Below are 19,267 nucleotides of genomic sequence, written 5' to 3' on the forward strand. Positions count from 1 at the left end.
ACATGTACTAATTTGTGGTTGTGATTCTAGATAGGATGTTTACCTTTGCAAACAAACACACAGTTACAGTTATTTCCCACCTTCGAGAAGAGAAGTAGAATGTGATTTGTTGCTATGGACAACATCACACCCTCAATAGAACTCCCATCTTAGTAAATGTACATCATAGTGTGGTAGACTTTTACACATTGTAATTTAGCTATGTCAAACATTGCTGAGTATGCTTGTGTGTTGGTATGCTACTGTTTAGTCATTTCTACATACATGATGTATATCATTTGATATGAAAGTGTGCTTTGTGGAATTGTGATGTAATAGGAAATGTTTTTTTTTAATAATTATTCATTTTTACTCTGCATTTCAGATGGTGCCATTGGAGATCCCACAAGGCTGGCAGGCATCGTTGGCCATTTGAGATTACAATTGGAGGCCATGTTGGCGGAAGTGAATCATTTGGCCAATTTAATTTAAGTTTTATAAAAAAAAAAAAACGTTTATAAAAATGATAAACAAAAAAATTGTAACAAAATAAACAATCATTATTTACTGTTATGCGCTTGTGATGTTTTTTAAGCAACAATCTAAAAGCATATTGCAATGCAGAAATTGGTTAGCTTTAAAAAAAAAAAAAAAAGGAGTTTAAATCTAATTTATTACATACAAATTAGGTTAGGTACCTTATTTTAATTTTAAAACAAGTAAACACATACATTCACACACTACACATACACACCAAATTATGCTATCTACATTTCTGTCAGGTACAGTTTATACATCTCTTGCACTTCTTTATAAAAACACATGGCAATGAGCAATTATGCCTACAAACTTTTCTTAAGGTATTCTTAGCAGACTTAATTGGTCATGCACATAATCAATTATTACACTAATTGGATTTATAATTGAGGGACGCTTGCTGAGTTAGAATTGCAAGGTGTCATCTAAATTAGGTTAAAAAAACCATTGCTGTGCGTTTGTTTGCACAAAACTTAGCATATTTAAGAGGAATGCGTAAATCTACGATGACATCGTATTTTTGCGATGAGGTTTGTGTGTATGCGTTGTATTCGCAATAATGCGTTGTAATTTGGCATACGCCTACCTTGTGTAATACTGCGTACGAAATCGCAAAACACCGTTGGGGGCAGATGTTCGCTATTTTACTACATTAACGCAACTATGCGAACATGTTGTGCGAACGAAAAACTTAGCGACCAACTCGGAATGACCTCCCATGTTCATATTGTGCTTCATTACAGTGCCCCCTGGTTCATATTATATAATGTTAATATTCCCTCCAGTTCATTTTATACCACACTACAATGAGCAGGTCCAGGGGCATTCCTAGATATTTTGCAGGCCCCAAGGAAAAAGTTTAAAAGGACCCCTACATACCACCCAAACGCGAAAAATTATATATAACACATGTAACTTTGACAGGGAAGATGGGCCTCTCTCAGCTCCGGGCCCCATAGCAGCTGCACTATCTGCACCTATGGTAGCTACGTCCTTGAATAAAGATTATTTGATTGCAAAGAGGCAGGTAATACAGAGAGGAACTTTCCTGGGTTGTGCAATGGTCAGTGTCAGTGGTTTAGCTACCATAGGTGCAGGGGATGCGGCTGCTATGGGGCCAGGCCCAGGACCCGCCGCTCCCCCTACATCAAGTTAGTTACACTACAGTGCTCCTGCTCCTTTCCCTGCCTGTGTGGTGTGCGTATAGCAGAGCGCAGGGAGCAGGTGGCCGGGTGCCGTACTGTAGATCCCCCGCAACCCCCCTCTCCCCCTCCCAGGCCAAGATGCTCCACTCAACCATATTACTACTGGTGTGTGGAGCCGTCACCCGGCAGCAGTAGAAGCAGTGCTGGCCGTTCCATTAGGCACAGTACACATTTGCATACAGCGCCATTTCCTCAAGGGTGCCATCTCCTAGCGCCGGCCACATCACAACCTGCGCTGCCCCCCGGTACCCGGGCCCCACTGACCTGGAATTAATCATTCGGGGATGAGAGGGGGTGGGGGAGTATCCTCACTCTAGTTTCTTTGGCTGCGCGTCGGGAACAGCCGCTGAGCTGCGGGGCCAGTGCAGTACAAGGGAGAGATCTCCTGATCGCTTGTGCTCCCGGGCCCCACTGACCAGTTTTAAGGTGCCACTCCAGGGACACCAGCAGGGCAGAGAGTGAGGGTAGGGGTTGGGGGGGTGCGTCCCCGTAAAGTGTGTGTGGGAGGGGGGCAGTGTGCCCCTAGACCCCGTATAATGTGTGTGTGTGTGTGTGTGTGTGTGTGTGTGCGCCCCTGAACCCTGTACAATGTGTGTGTCAGTGAGCCACTGGACCCTATACGTGTGTGTGTGTGTGTGTCAGTGTGCCCCTGGACCCTGTACAATGTATGTGTGTGTGTGTGTGTGTGTCAACAGTGTGCCCCTGAACCCTGTATAGTGTGTCAGTGTGCTCCTGGACCCTGTACAATGTGTATGTGTGTCAGTGTGCCCCTGGACCCTGTACAATGTGTATGTGTGTCAGTGTGCTCCTGGACCCGGTAGAAGTGTGTGTGTCAATGTGCCCCTGGACCCTGTATAGTGTGTGTGTGCACGCGCCCCTGGACCCTGTATACAGAGGGCTCTCTAGCTGCGACATGCAAGTCGGCCCCCTCCCATATCTGTGTCTTGCACCCTGCCAGGCCACTGCCCCCCCGACCTAGAACCCACTCCAGCCCAGTGTCTACCACACACATCAGCCTCCTCCAGTCTAGTGGCCCCACCTGCTCACTGATCTCCCCCCCCCATCCTCCCATCTCAGTGTCTCACACCCTGCCAACCCAGTGCCTCCCCGCCTTCCCTCCCCAAGCAGCCTATTTTGCCCTATTTCACTCCCACCCTCCAGCCCAGTGGGTTTTGTTTTTATGTTTATTTGTATTGTGCAAACATTATATAAATATATATATATATATATATATATACAGTATATACACACATAAATACATACATACATACATACACACATTTTAGTTTTACTGACGCCCCAATCTCCATCCTGTCTGGTCCCGCCCTCTACTCTCAGACCCCTTCCCCTCTTATTTTTTTCACTCTAAACCCCCTCTCTGTCTTGCGAAATGCTGGGGGGCCCTTTCAAAATTTTGCTATGGGGCCCATAAAAGTCTAGCTACGCCCCTGGTCAGTGTGTAACTGTGTAAACCAGGTGTCACAGGTTTGAAACTCCCTTTCCATCCATCATTATCTCCCCTCCCCACTAACATCCCACTCATCCCGTCCACTCCTGACTGAGCACAGGATCCACCAGAGCCAGACAATTTGATGCCCTAGGCAAGATTTTGCCTGGTGCCCCCTAGCACTGCCACTAATTTCATCTCTGACTCAGCAACTATCACTCAGCAGCACAGATCACAGCAGCAGCCAGCAAAACCCATCACCCCCACATCCATAGCAATCCCCATTTTGGTGCCGTTGGCAGAAAAAGCATTGGTGCCCCACCTCCCGTATTTTAAATAGGTACTGAAGGAGCGCAGGCCAAAAAAGGGGCATGCTCTTTGCTGGGAAGGGGCTTGTCCACACAATAGTAAGTTACCCCTAATTCAAATTACACAACACAGTAGTGCAACCTTATTCATATTATATTACACAATAGTGTCCCTTATTCATGTTACGTCACACTGTAGTGTCTATTATTCGCATTAATATCTCCTTATTCGCATTACACCAAACCGTATCGCTCCTTATACACATTACACCACACCGTATCACTCCTTATACACATTACACCGCACAGTATCGCTCCTTATACATATTACACAGCACAGTATCGCTCCTTGGGGGTCATTCCGAGTTGATCGCCGTTAGCAACTTTTTGCTGCTAATGCGATCAACTTGACGCCGCTTATGGGGGAGTGTATTTTAGCATAGCAGGGCTGCGATCGCTTGCAGCAAATCACAGCAGGGCTGCGATCGCAGCAGCAAATTTGTTAGCAGCTGGGCAAAACCATGTGCACTGCAGGGGGGGGGGGCAGATATAACATTTGCAGAGAGATTTAGATTTGGGTGGGATATTTTGTTTCTGTGCAGGGTAAATACGGGCTGCTTTTTTTTTACACTGCAATTTAGATTTCAGTTTGAACACACCCCACCCAAATCTAACTCTCTGTGCACATGTTACATCTGTTCAACCTGCACTGCACGTGGTTTTGCCCACTAGAGAAAAAATGTGCTGCTGCGATCAGGTCTGAATTAGGTCCACGGAGCAATACAGTGTGGTGTAATGTGTAATAGGAGTGGTACGGTGTGGTGTAATGTGTAATAGGAGTGGTACGGTATGGTGTAATGTGTATAAGGAGCGATATGGTGTGGTGTAATGTGAATAAGGAGCGATACTGTGCAGTGTAATGTGTATAAGGAGCAATACAGTGTGGTGTAATGTGCATAAGGAGCGATACGGTTTGGTGTAATGTGAATAAGGAGCATTACTGTGCAGTGTAATGTGTATATGGAGCAATACTGTGCAGTGTAATGTGTATGTGTCAGAATCCGTCTGGACCTCCCTTCTGTATGAACACATTCACAGGGACTGATGTTCATGGTACAATAGTAAGTTTATTCATACAGGGTAAAGCAACTGTAAACAATAAGTATAAATTGGAGAACACAAAATGAAAGGGAGAACTGAGGGGACATGGGATGCCAGGAGACTGAGTACACAGGATGCCAGGAGACTGATCACATGAAAATGGTGTAGACTGTGGAAACACTTGAGACACTGTGGACTGTGGTAGAGTATGCCACGTAGCAGGATAACAGGATTGCACTGTATCAGGATCACAGGATAGGACTGTGGTAGAGTATGCAACGTAGCAGGATAACAGGATTGCACTGTAGCAGGATCACAGGATAGCACTGTGGTAGAGTATGCAACGTAGCAGGATAACAGGATTGCACTGTAGCAGGATCACAGAATAGCACTGTGGTAGAATATGCAACGTAGAAGGATGACAGGATTGCACTGTAGCAGGATCACAGGATAGCACTTTGGTAGAATATGCAACGTAGCAGGATGACAGGATTGCACTGTAGCAGGATCACAGGATAGCACTGTGGTAGAATATGCAACGTAGAAGGATGACAGGATTGCACTGTAGCAGGATCACAGGATAGCACTGTGGTAGAATATGCAACGTAGCAGGATGACAGGATTGCACTGTAGCAGGATCACAGGATAGCACTGTGGTAGAATATGCAGCATAGCAGGATGACAGGATTGCACTGTAGCAGGATCACAGGATAGCACTGTGGTAGAATATGCAACGTAGCAGGATGACAGGATTGCACTGTAGCAGGATCACAGGATAGCACTGTGGTAGAATATGCAACGTAGCAGGATGACAGGATTGCACTGTAACAGGATCACAGGATAGCACTGTGGTAGAATATGCAACGTAGCAGGATGACAGGATTGCACTGTAGCAGGATCACAGGATAGCACTGTGGTAGAATATGCAGCGTAGCAGGATGACAGGATTGCACTGTAGCAGGGTCACAGGATAGCACTGTGGTAGAATATGCAACGTAGCAGGATGACAGGATTACACTGTAGCAGGATCACAGGATAGCACTGTGGTAGAATATGCAACGTAGCCGGATGACAGGATTGCACTGTAGCAGGATCACAGGATAGCACTGTGGTAGAATATGCAACGTAGCAGGATGACAGGATTGCACTGTAGCAGGATAACAGGATTGCACTGTAGCTGGATCACAGGATAGCACTGTGGTAGAGTGTGCAACATACCAGGATAACAGGATTGTTCTGTAGCTGGATCACAGGATAGCACTGTTAGAACCTAGCAGTTATATGGATGATTTAGCAGCAGAGACCAGCATAACCAGGACCAGGAACCGAGACGACCTTGACACGATGAACTGGCAACAGGGAGCCTGTGTGGCTGGCCTAAGTAGTGAGTTCAGGTGCTGCTCACAGCTGTGGCAACAGCCAATAATCAAGCTGCAGATACAGAGCAGAGTGCTGAGCACCAGAGCAGAGAGCGCCACCCCAGGCATGGAGGAGAAACTGCATGGATCGTGACAATAAGGAGCAATACTGTGCAGTTAATGTGTATAAGGAGTGATACTGTGTGGTGTAATGTGTAAAAGGAGCCATACTCCTTATACACATTACACCAAACTGTATCACTCCTTATACATATTACACCACGCCATATCGCTCCTTATTCACATTACACCGCACAGTATCGCTCCTTATTCACATTACACCACACCATATCGCTCCTTATACACATTACACCAAACTGTATCGCTCTTTATCCACATTACACCACACCGTATCGCTCCTTATACACATTACACCACACCGTAAAGCTTATTTTTCTTTTACGTCCTAGGGGATACGGGGAATCCATTTAGTACCATGGGTATAGACGGGTCCTCTTGGAGCCATGGGCACTATAGAAGTTTGATAATGTGTGCTGGCTCCTCCCTCTATGCCCCTCCTACTAGACTCAGTTTAGAAAATGTGCCCGACAGAGCCGGTCACATCTCTGGAAGCTCCTGAAGAGTTTTCTGCATTTATTTTTAAAGTTTGCTATTTTCAGGCAGGACTGCATGGCATCAGCCTGCCTGCTTCGTGGGACTTAGGAAAGGGGGGGTGGCCCAACCCCACTATGGGTTAATGGTCCCATTCCCCGCTGACAGGATGCTAGCTCCTGAGAGAACTATTTGCAAGCCCCACCACAGCGAGCGTACATTCCCGTAGCACACCGCCACCCCTAACAGAGCCAGAAGAAAAAAGAGTGGTAAGTACTAAGCTGGCGTCCTGGCTAGCGGGTCGCCACCCATTATGGCAGCATTAGGGTACGGAGACGCACGGCTTCTACACGGGGCGGAATGAGTCTCCAGACTTAGTACACGGTTGTGTACACAGTACCCAGACTGGCAATACAGGCTTAAAAGGAGGCTTACTCCATTTTATGTACTTAGACACTAGCCAGTATAAAGAAGTGTGGGAATACTGTATACAATTGCAGGGGCGGGGCTTCACTATGAGTGAATGAGTGGATCTAGCAGCTCACAGGCACCATTTTCCCTCACTGCAGCAACACAGATGCTAACTGCAGGGACACGCAGCTCCTCCGGAGAGCCTCCAGATTACCTCAGGGGGTCATAGCAGGGGGGAGCTATATACTAGTGTACTAATTCCCTAATGTAGGTACTTAGTCTGCGACCCGGCTAAGATTGGCTTTAGCGATAAGGGGACCGTGTGCTGGTTCTATCCCCTCTCTGTGTCTCTCGGGAAGGGCTCTTTGTAGGTTAATTGTACATTTGACGTTTTCCTGTGTGTGTGCTGTTACTGCTGCAGTATGTCAGGCAAAATTTGTGTATCATGTAAGGCACAGTGTTCCTCTTCTCCAGGGGGTTCACTGGTGTGTACTCAGTGTAATATCCCTTCTCAGGGGCGGAGCCAGCATGCCTGGACTCCATTCGGGGGATGATTTCCACCATCTCTACTAAAGTATCTCGTAATGAGAAAGAGACGCAATACTTAAGAAAGTCTATGACTGAGTTTATGCAAAAGGACTCAGTACTCAGACCAGCGTCTCAGTCCTCTACCATTGGTCCGCAAAAATGTACTTTGGCCCATATCCTGCATTCTGACTCTGATGATGAAGGGACAGAAATGGAGGAAGGGGAGGTGGACATAAAGGTAGAGGAAGGTACTCTGTTGCAAGGTGTAGAGGCTCTCATAGACTCTATCAGAGAAGTCCTAAATATTCCTGATAAGGTGATAGAGGAGTGTGAGGAATCTTTCTTTAATATAAAGAAAAAATACTCAGCCACTTTTCCTGTGTCAATGGAACTAAATACTCTGTTTGAAGAACCGTGGGTTAATCCAGATAAGAAATTTCAAATTCCTAGACGGTTATTATCATCTTTTCCTTTTCCTCCTGAGGATAGGAAAAAATGGGAAAATCCACTGATAGTGGATACGTAGGTCTCCAGGCTCTCACGTATAACCTGTTCCTGGTGCAGCCTTCCTAAAGGATACAACTGATCGTAAGATTGAGACTACACACAATTAAGAAGATAGGTTTGCTTAATGCATGCATCACAGCTATGGCAGTGTTGGCACGCAGGGGATTATGGCTACGTCAGTGTACTGCTGACGCGGAATAAGAAAAAAGGCGTGGAAGGCCTGCCTTTCACAGGTGAGGCCTTATTTGGCGACAAACTTGACAAGTGGATTTCACGAGCTACTGCGGGTAAATCCACCTATCTACCTTCTGCAGCTCCGCCAACTAGGAAGGTCTACTCAGGACCCAATTTACAGTCCTTTCGGACTGAAAGTTTAGGGCCAAGGCCAGAGGTTCTTCTACCGCCGCCAGAGGTGCTAGAGGTAAACCATGCACACCAGCGACTGCTGGTTCACAGGAACAGAGCTCAGGCTCTACCTCCTCAAAGCCTTCCGTATGACGGTGGACCACGATGCCTGGGAGACAGGGAGGTGGGAGTCCGGCTAAAATTCTTCAGTCACACCTGGACAATATCTTGCCAGGATCCCTGGGTCACAGACCTTATATCCCAGGACTACATTATGAGGAAGAGAAAGAAAAAGACAAAAAAACATTTTTCGGGAGCACTCGATATCATTAATGTTATACGTGTGAGTAAAGATTTATAGATAAAACTTAACCTTTATTAAGTTCTTTAGTAAGATTTAATGTTATACGTGTGAGTAAAGATTTATAGATAAAACTTAACCTTTATTAAGTTCTTTAGTAAAATCCTGTTAACGTATCAAAAAGTATATCAAATATCAATATTTTGATGTTATAAAAACCTTGATTGCCTTTTTAACAAATAAGGTTCAAGATAAAGATCAAAAGGTGAAAATATCAAGAGAGAAGGATGTACAGGATTCCTATGTATAAATTTAAAGGTATCCAACTTATCACTGAGTGCACTTCAGATATGACTCTCAAACTAGTGTTATTGAGCAGATTTTAATACTTATGAAGATAGAGCCTCAGAATGGGCTGTAAGTCAGAAAGGAGGAAGTAGTAGTCTCCTTGAAAAATGGCCCACTGCAGCTGGTATTCTCAGGCGGTTTCCCTTCCAGGTACTAACTAGAGATGAGCGGGTTCGGTTTCTCTGAATCCGAACCCGCCCGAACTTCATGTTTTTTTTCACGGGTCCGAGCAGACTCGGATCCTCCCGCCTTGCTCGGTTAACCCGAGCGCGCCCGAACGTCATCATGACGCTGTCGGATTCTCGCGAGACTCGGATTCTATATAAGGAGCCGCGCGTCGCCGCCATTTTCACACGTGCATTGAGATTGATAGTGAGAGGACGTGGCTGGCGTCCTCTCCATTTAGATTATAAGAGAGAGAGATTTACTGGAGCTTAGGACTAGGAGGAGTACTGTAGAAGTGTAGAGAGTGCAGAGAGTTTACTAGTGAGTGACCACCAGACAGTGCAGTTTATTTAATATATCCGTTCTCTGCCTGAAAAAAGCGATACACACAGTGACTCAGTCACATACCATATCTGTGTGCACTGCTCAGGCTCAGCCCAGTGTGCTGCATCATCTATATATATTATATATCTGTCTGACTGCTCAGCTCACACAGCTTATAATTGTGGGGGAGACTAGGGAGCACTGCAGTGCCAGTTATAGGTTATAGCAGGAGCCAGGAGTACATAATATTATATAGTGAGTGACCACCAGACAGTGCAGTTTATTTAATATATCCGTTCTCTGCCTGAAAAAAGCGATACACACAGTGACTCAGTCACATACCATATCTGTGTGCACTGCTCAGGCTCAGCCCAGTGTGCTGCATCATCTATATATATATTATATATCTGTCTGACTGCTCAGCTCACACAGCTTATAATTGTGGGGGAGACTGGGGAGCACTGCAGTGCCAGTTATAGGTTATAGCAGGAGCCAGGAGTACATAATATTATATTAAAATTAAACAGTGCACACTTTTGCTGCAGGAGTGCCACTGCCAGTGTGACTGACCAGTGACCTGACCACACTGACCACCAGTATAGTTAGTAGTATACTTATATTGTGATTGCCTGAAAAAGTTAAACACTCGTCGTGTGACTTCACTTGTGTGTTGTTGTTTTTTTTATTCTATAAAAATAAAACTCATTCTGCTGACAGACAGTGTCCAGCAGGTCCGTCATTATATAATATATAATATATACCTGTCCGGCTGCAGTAGTGATATATATATATTTTTTATATCATTTATCATCCAGTCGCAGCAGACACAGTACGGTAGTTCACGGCTGTGGCTACCTCTGTGTCTGCACTCGGCAGGCAGTCCGTCCATAATTGTATACCACCTAACCGTGGTTTTTTTTTCTTTCTTCTTTATACATACATAGTTACATAGACATCTCTTTATCAACCAGTCTATATTAGCAGCAGACACAGTACAGTACGGTAGTTCACGGCTGTGGCTACCTCTGTGTCTGCACTCGGCAGGCAGTCCGTCCATAATTGTATAGCACCTAACCGTGGTTTTTTTTTCTTTCTTCTTTATACATACATAGTTACATAGACATCTCTTTATCAACCAGTCTATATTAGCAGCAGACACAGTACAGTACGGTAGTTCACGGCTGTGGCTACCTCTGTGTCTGCACTCGGCAGGCAGTCCGTCCATAATTGTATACCACCTAACCGTGGTTTTTTTTTCTTTCTTCTTTATACATACATAGTTACATAGACATCTCTTTATCAACCAGTCTATATTAGCAGCAGACACAGTACAGTACGGTAGTTCACGGCTGTGGCTACCTCTGTGTCTGCACTCGGCAGGCAGTCCGTCCATAATTGTATACCACCTAACCGTGGTTTTTTTTTCTTTCTTCTTTATACATACATAGTTACATAGACATCTCTTTATCAACCAGTCTATATTAGCAGCAGACACAGTACAGTACGGTAGTTCACGGCTGTGGCTACCTCTGTGTCTGCACTCGGCAGGCAGTCCGTCCATAATTGTATACCACCTAACCGTGGTTTTTTTTTCTTTCTTCTTTATACATACATAGTTACATAGACATCTCTTTATCAACCAGTCTATATTAGCAGCAGACACAGTACAGTACGGTAGTTCACGGCTGTGGCTACCTCTGTGTCTGCACTCGGCAGGCAGTCCGTCCATAATTGTATACCACCTAACCGTGGTTTTTTTTTCTTTCTTCTTTATACATACATAGTTACATAGACATCTCTTTATCAACCAGTCTATATTAGCAGCAGACACAGTACAGTACGGTAGTTCACGGCTGTGGCTACCTCTGTGTCTGCACTCGGCAGGCAGTCCGTCCATAATTGTATACCACCTAACCGTGTTTTTTTTTTTCTTTCTTCTTTATACATACATACTACTACGACATCGCTTTATCAACCAGTCTATATTATTAGCAGCAGACACAGTACAGTACGGTAGTTCACGGCTGTGGCTACCTCTGTGTCTGCACTCGGCAGGCAGTCCGTCCATAATTGTATACCACCTAACCGTGGTTTTTTTTTCTTTCTTCTTTATACATACATAGTTACATAGACATCTCTTTATCAACCAGTCTATATTAGCAGCAGACACAGTACAGTACGGTAGTTCATGGCTGTGGCTACCTCTGTGTCTGCACTCGGCAGGCAGTCCATAATTGTATACTAGTATCCATCTCCATTGTTTACCTGAGGTGCCTTTTAGTTGTGCCTATTAAAATATGGAGAACAAAAATGTTGAGGTTCCAAAATTAGGGAAAGATCAAGATCCACTTCCACCTCGTGCTGAAGCTGCTGCCACTAGTCATGGCCGAGACGATGAAATGCCAGCAACGTCGTCTGCCAAGGCCGATGCCCAATGTCATAGTACAGAGCATGTCAAATCCAAAACACCAAATATCAGAAAAAAAAGGACTCCAAAACCTAAAATAAAATTGTCGGAGGAGAAGCGTAAACTTGCCAATATGCCATTTACGACACGGAGTGGCAAGGAACGGCTGAGGCCCTGGCCTATGTTCATGGCTAGTGGTTCAGCTTCACATGAGGATGGAAGCACTCAGCCTCTCGCTAGAAAAATGAAAAGACTCAAGCTGGCAAAAGCAGCACAGCAAAGAACTGTGCATTCTTCGAAATCCCAAATCCACAAGGAGAGTCCAATTGTGTCGGTTGCGATGCCTGACCTTCCCAACACTGGACGTGAAGAGCATGCGCCTTCCACCATTTGCACGCCCCCTGCAAGTGCTGGAAGGAGCACCCGCAGTCCTGTTCCTGATAGTCAGATTGAAGATGTCAGTGTTGAAGTACACCAGGATGAGGAGGATATGGGTGTTGCTGGCGCTGGGGAGGAAATTGACCAGGAGGATTCTGATGGTGAGGTGGTTTGTTTAAGTCAGGCACCCGGGGAGACACCTGTTGTCCGTGGGAGGAATATGGCCGTTGACATGCCAGGTGAAAATACCAAAAAAATCAGCTCTTCGGTGTGGAGGTATTTCACCAGAAATGCGGACAACAGGTGTCAAGCCGTGTGTTCCCTTTGTCAAGCTGTAATAAGTAGGGGTAAGGACGTTAACCACCTCGGAACATCCTCCCTTATACGTCACCTGCAGCGCATTCATAATAAGTCAGTGACAAGTTCAAAAACTTTGGGTGACAGCGGAAGCAGTCCACTGACCAGTAAATCCCTTCCTCTTGTAACCAAGCTCACGCAAACCACCCCACCAACTCCCTCAGTGTCAATTTCCTCCTTCCCCAGGAATGCCAATAGTCCTGCAGGCCATGTCACTGGCAATTCTGACGATTCCTCTCCTGCCTGGGATTCCTCCGATGCATCCTTGCGTGTAACGCCTACTGCTGCTGGCGCTGCTGTTGTTGCTGCTGGGAGTCGATGGTCATCCCAGAGGGGAAGTCGTAAGACCACTTTTACTACTTCCACCAAGCAATTGACTGTCCAACAGTCCTTTGCGAGGAAGATGAAATATCACAGCAGTCATCCTACTGCAAAGCGGATAACTGAGGCCTTGGCATCCTGGGTGGTGAGAAACGTGGTTCCGGTATCCATCATTACTGCAGAGCCAACTAGAGACTTGTTGGAGGTACTGTGTCCCCGGTACCAAATACCATCTAGGTTCCATTTCTCTAGGCAGGCGATACCGAAAATGTACACAGACCTCAGAAAAAGAGTCACCAGTGTCCTAAAAAATGCAGCTGTACCCAATGTCCACTTAACCACGGACATGTGGACAAGTGGAGCAGGGCAGGGTCAGGACTATATGACTGTGACAGCCCACTGGGTAGATGTATGGACTCCCGCCGCAAGAACAGCAGCGGCGGCACCAGTAGCAGCATCTCGCAAACGCCAACTCTTTCCTAGGCAGGCTACGCTTTGTATCACCGCTTTCCAGAATACGCACACAGCTGAAAACCTCTTACGGCAACTGAGGAAGATCATCGCGGAATGGCTTACCCCAATTGGACTCTCCTGTGGATTTGTGGCATCGGACAACGCCAGCAATATTGTGTGTGCATTAAATATGGGCAAATTCCAGCACGTCCCATGTTTTGCACATACCTTGAATTTGGTGGTGCAGAATTTTTTTAAAAACGACAGGGGCGTGCAAGAGATGCTGTCGGTGGCCAGAAGAATTGCGGGACACTTTCGGCGTACAGGCACCACGTACAGAAGACTGGAGCACCACCAAAAACTACTGAACCTGCCCTGCCATCATCTGAAGCAAGAAGTGGTAACGAGGTGGAATTCAACCCTCTATATGCTTCAGAGGTTGGAGGAGCAGCAAAAGGCCATTCAAGCCTATACAATTGAGCACGATATAGTAGGTGGAATGCACTTGTCTCAAGCGCAGTGGAGAATGATTTCAACGTTGTGCAAGGTTCTGATGCCCTTTGAACTTGCCACACGTGAAGTCAGTTCAGACACTGCCAGCCTGAGTCAGGTCATTCCCCTCATCAGGCTTTTGCAGAAGAAGCTGGAGACATTGAAGGAGGAGCTAACACGGAGCGATTCCGCTAGGCATGTGGGACTTGTGGATGGAGCCCTTAATTCGCTTAACAAGGATTCACGGGTGGTCAATCTGTTGAAATCAGAGCACTACATTTTGGCCACCGTGCTCGATCCTAGATTTAAAGCCTACCTTGGATCTCTCTTTCCGGCAGACACAAGTCTGCTGGGGTTGAAAGACCTGCTGGTGACAAAATTGTCAAGTCAAGCGGAACGCGACCTGTCAACATCTCCTCCTTCACATTCTCCCGCAACTGGGGGTGCGAGGAAAAGGCTCAGAATTCCGAGCCCACCCGCTGGCGGTGATGCAGGGCAGTCTGGAGCGACTGCTGATGCTGACATCTGGTCCGGACTGAAGGACCTGACAACGATTACAGACATGTCGTCTACTGTCACTGCATATGATTCTCTCAACATTGATAGAATGGTGGAGGATTATATGAGTGACCGCATCCAAGTAGGCACGTCACACAGTCCGTACTTATACTGGCAGGAAAAAGAGGCAATTTGAAAGCCCTTGCACAAACTGGCTTTATTCTACTTAAGTTGCCCTCCCACAAGTGTGTACTCCGAAAGAGTGTTTAGTGCCGCCGCTCACCTTGTCAGCAATCGGCGTACGAGGTTACATCCAGAAAATGTGGAGAAGATGATGTTCATTAAAATGAATTATAATCAATTCCTCCGCGGAGACATTGACCAGCAGCAATTGCCTCCACAAAGTACACAGGGAGCTGAGATGGTGGATTCCAGTGGGGACGAATTGATAATCTGTGAGGAGGGGGATGTACACGGTGATATATCGGAGGGTGATGATGAGGTGGACATCTTGCCTCTGTAGAGCCAGTTTGTGCAAGGAGAGATTAATTGCTTCTTTTTTGGGGGGGGTCCAAACCAACCCGTCATATCAGTCACAGTCGTGTGGCAGACCCTGTCACTGAAATGATGGGTTGGTTAAAGTGTGCATGTCCTGTTTTGTTTATACAACATAAGGGTGGGTGGGAGGGCCCAAGGACAATTCCATCTTGCACCTCTTTTTTCTTTTCTTTTTCTTTGCATCATGTGCTGATTGGGGAGGGTTTTTTGGAAGGGACATCCTGCGTGACACTGCAGTGCCACTCCTAAATGGGCCCGGTGTTTGTGTCGACCACTAGGGTCGCTAATCTTACTCACACAGTCAGCTACCTCATTGCGCCTCTTTTTTTCTTTGCGTCATGTGCTGTTTGGGGAGGGTTTTTTGGAAGGGACATCCTGCGTGACACTGCAGTGCCACTCCTAGATGGGCCCGGTGTTTGTGTCGGCCACTAGGGTCGCTAATCTTACTCACACAGCTACCTCATTGCGCCTCTTTTTTTCTTTGCGTCATGTGCTGTTTGGGGAGGGTTTTTTGGAAGGGACATCCTGCGTGACACTGCAGTGCCACTCCTAGATGGGCCCGGTGTTTGTGTCGGCCACTAGGGTCGCTAATCTTACTCACACAGCTACCTCATTGCGCCTCTTTTTTTCTTTGCGTCATGTGCTGTTTGGGGAGGGTTTTTTGGAAGGGCCATCCTGCGTGACACTGCAGTGCCACTCCTAGATGGGCCCGGTGTTTGTGTCGGCCACTAGGGTCGCTAATCTTACTCACACAGCTACCTCATTGCGCCTCTTTTTTTCTTTGCGTCATGTGCTGTTTGGGGAGGGTTTTTTGGAAGGGACATCCTGCGTGACACTGCAGTGCCACTCCTAGATGGGCCCGGTGTTTGTGTCGGCCACTAGGGTCGCTTATCTTACACAGCGACCTCGGTGCAAATTTTAGGACTAAAAATAATATTGTGAGGTGTGAGGTATTCAGAATAGACTGAAAATGATTGTAAATTATGGTTTTTGAGGTTAATAATACTTTGGGATCAAAATGACCCCCAAATTCTATGATTTAAGCTGTTTTTTAGTGTTTTTTGAAAAAAACACCCGAATCCAAAACACACCCGAATCCGACAAAAAAAATTCGGTGAGGTTTTGCCAAAATGCGTTCGAACCCAAAACACGGCCGCGGAACCGAACCCAAAACCAAAACACAAAACCCGAAAAATTTCAGGCGCTCATCTCTAGTACTAACCAGGCCTTACCTGCTTAGCTTCCTATATCGGACAAGATCGGGCGTATTCAGGATAGTATGGCCGTGGGCCATTATAACAGGAGGAAGAAGTGAGGGCAAGCCACTTCTGTTTTCCATACTCAACACAAATCATAATTGAAAAAAAACTGATAATGTTTTTCCAGATGAGAGAGTGTAGGATATGACACTTCTGCTGTCTGTTGTGACAGTTTGTTGTTCACTGGTTAGAGCATAATGTCCCAGCCAGAGTGACTGTCAACCAGATGAGAGAGTGTGAAGAATAGATGGTGAAAATAGGTTACAGTTACAGATAGAGCAATCAATATTGCTGATGGTACTGCTGTGGAGTTTTAATTGTCAGACATTTATTGAACAAAATTATTGTCTATGAAAAATAAAGGTAAAACAGTTAGAGCTCAAGGCTGGCTCTGATTCATGATGACTTCCTTAATCCAAATGGCAGAATGCTTTTTTCTCAATGAAGTAAGCCAATTAATACCCACCAAGCTCAGGGCTGGCTATGGTATAACACATTGAGCGGCAGTAAAGCAGAAGGACCTCATATGAGGAAACCACTGGTAATTGAAAACCATTTAATATGAACAATCAAGGTAAAACAGTTAGAGCTCAAGGCTGGCTCTGATTCTCAATTACCTCATTAATCCAAATGGCAGGATGCTTTGTTCACAAAGTGAAATAAATGTGATACAGCTCTAATCTGGCTACGTGAATCTTATGACATGAAATAGCTCTAAAATTGCTGATAACACAAAGTTAATAGATGTTATTGAAGATGAAAATCATTTGTCAAATGGCTAAAATAATTTTGTATGAATTACAGTAAAAGTGTGTATGTCACCCTAAATAAATTTATTCACACGATTCTAGGGGTTAATCTATCAATATCCTCAATGTCAAATCATCTATGTCTGGATATTAATCCAGATCATGGTATAGGAGAAAGAAATATCCTGGGCATGGACGGGATGATGGGGGGGGGCTTGTGCCTGTAACTAGTGATGTAGGAGCGACAGCGGCCCTGCTATGAGCTGCCCTTGAGTGTGATCGTCACTGTCAGGGACGCGTGTATCCCATGTCATATGCAGTCCTCAAGAGTTCAATCTCTGTATGTGTAACATATAAACAATACTAATCAATTTTATTAATTTTCAATTGTCAGATGTCAGCACTGATGTCAGTAATCCAAATCCAACTTCTGCCAGTTTCAGTCATATTCATACAATCTCTTTCCCATCTCCAAAATGGTGACACATTTCATAATATCAGCCACCCCATTGGCGCCACAGACTGTCCATCAAAGAATTTCTCATACGATAGGCCAGTACCCGATTCTTATACTGGCCACGGGAGAGCAGCAGAGAGAGGCTCTCATGACCAAGCCAATCACGGTGAAACGTACGTTGAGACGAGATGTCAGCTGGTGATGTCATCGCGGCACCGCCCATTCCGGAAGCGGGCGGCCGCAAGCATCACTGAAGCACGGGAGAACTTCGGGGGCACCTTGGAGACACCAACAGTACACGTCCTGGGAGTGGTAACAAACCCAAAGTCCACCAACCGCTTGGAATGATCACAGAGGGTACACCGGTTTACCTGTCACACAGTCCATAGCGCTCCCCCCTCCCCAAGCGCAGCACACATCTCCCTCCCACACATACAGAGATTGAACTCTTGAGGACTGCGTTTGACATGGGATACACGCGTCCCTGACAGTGACGATCACACTCAAGGGCAGCTCATAGCAGGGCCGCTGTCGCTCCTACATCACTAGTTACAGGCACAAGCCCCCCCATCATCCCGTCCATGCCCAGGATATTTCTTTCTCCTATACCATGATCTGGATTAATATCCAGACATAGATGATTTGACATTGAGGATATTGATAGATTAACCCCTAGAATCGTGTGAATAAATTTATTTAGGGTGACCTATACACTTTTACTGTAATTCATACAAAATTATTTTAGCCATTTGACAAATGATTTTCATCTTCAATAACATCTATTAACTTTGTGTTATCAGCAATTTTAGAGCTATTTCATGTCATAAGATTCACGTAGCCAGATTAGAGCTGTATCACATTTATTTCACTTTGTGAACAAAGCATCCTGCCATTTGGATTAATGAGGTCATTGAGAATCCGAGCCAGTCTTGAGCTCTAACTGTTTTACCTTAATTGTTCATATTGAATGGTTTTCAATTACCAGTGGTTTCCTCATATGAGGTCCTTCTGCTTTACTGCCGCGCAATGTGTTATACCATAGCCAGCCCTGAGCTTGGTGGGTATTAATTGGCTTACTTCATTGTGAAAAAAGCATTCTGCCATTTGGATTAAGGAAGTCATCATGAATCATTCCTTGAGCTATGTTTTACCTTTATTTTTCATAGACAATAATTTTGTTCAATGAATGTCTGACAATTGAAACTCCTCAGCAGTACCATCAGCAATATTGATTGCTCTATCTGTAACCGTAACCTATTTTCACCATCTATTCTTCACACTCTCTCATCTGGTTGACAGTCACTCTGGCTGGGACATTATGCTCTAACCAGTGAACAACAAACTGTCACAACAGACAGCAGAAGTGTCATATCCTACACTCTCTCATCTGGAAAAACATTATCAGTTTTTTTCAATTATGATTTGTGTTAAGTATGGAAAACAGAAGTGGCCTGCCCTCACTATTTCCTCCTGTTATAATGGCCCACGGCCATACTATCTTGAATACGCCCGATCTTGTCCGATATCGGAAGCTAAGCAGGTAAGGCCTGGTTAGTACCTGGAAGGGAAACCGCCTGAGAATACCAGGTGCAGTGGGCCATTTTTCAAGGAGACTACTACTTCCTCCTTTCTGACTTACAGCCCATTCTGAGGCTCTATTTTCATGAGTATTAAAATCTGCTCAATAACACTAGTTTGAGAGTCATATCCAAAGTGCACTCAGTGATAAGTTGGATACCTTTAAATTTATACATAGGAATCCTGTACATCCTTCTCTCTTGATATTTTCACCATTTGATCTTTGTCTTGAACCTTATTTGTTAAAAAGGCAATCAAGGTTTTTATAACATCAAAATATTGAT

The 19,267-nt window shown here is 45.3% G+C and overlaps 1 pseudogene; it reads left to right on the top strand.

Annotated features, from left to right (window-relative positions):
* Nucleotides 1-18,886: 18,886 nt before the first annotated feature.
* On the top strand, nucleotides 18,887-19,004 carry LOC134937452 (5S ribosomal RNA; annotated as a pseudogene).
* The last annotated feature ends 263 nt before the right edge of the window (nucleotides 19,005-19,267 follow it).

Source organism: Pseudophryne corroboree, chromosome 1 (assembly GCF_028390025.1).
Source record: "Pseudophryne corroboree isolate aPseCor3 chromosome 1, aPseCor3.hap2, whole genome shotgun sequence".
Classification (NCBI taxonomy): domain Eukaryota; kingdom Metazoa; phylum Chordata; class Amphibia; order Anura; family Myobatrachidae; genus Pseudophryne; species Pseudophryne corroboree.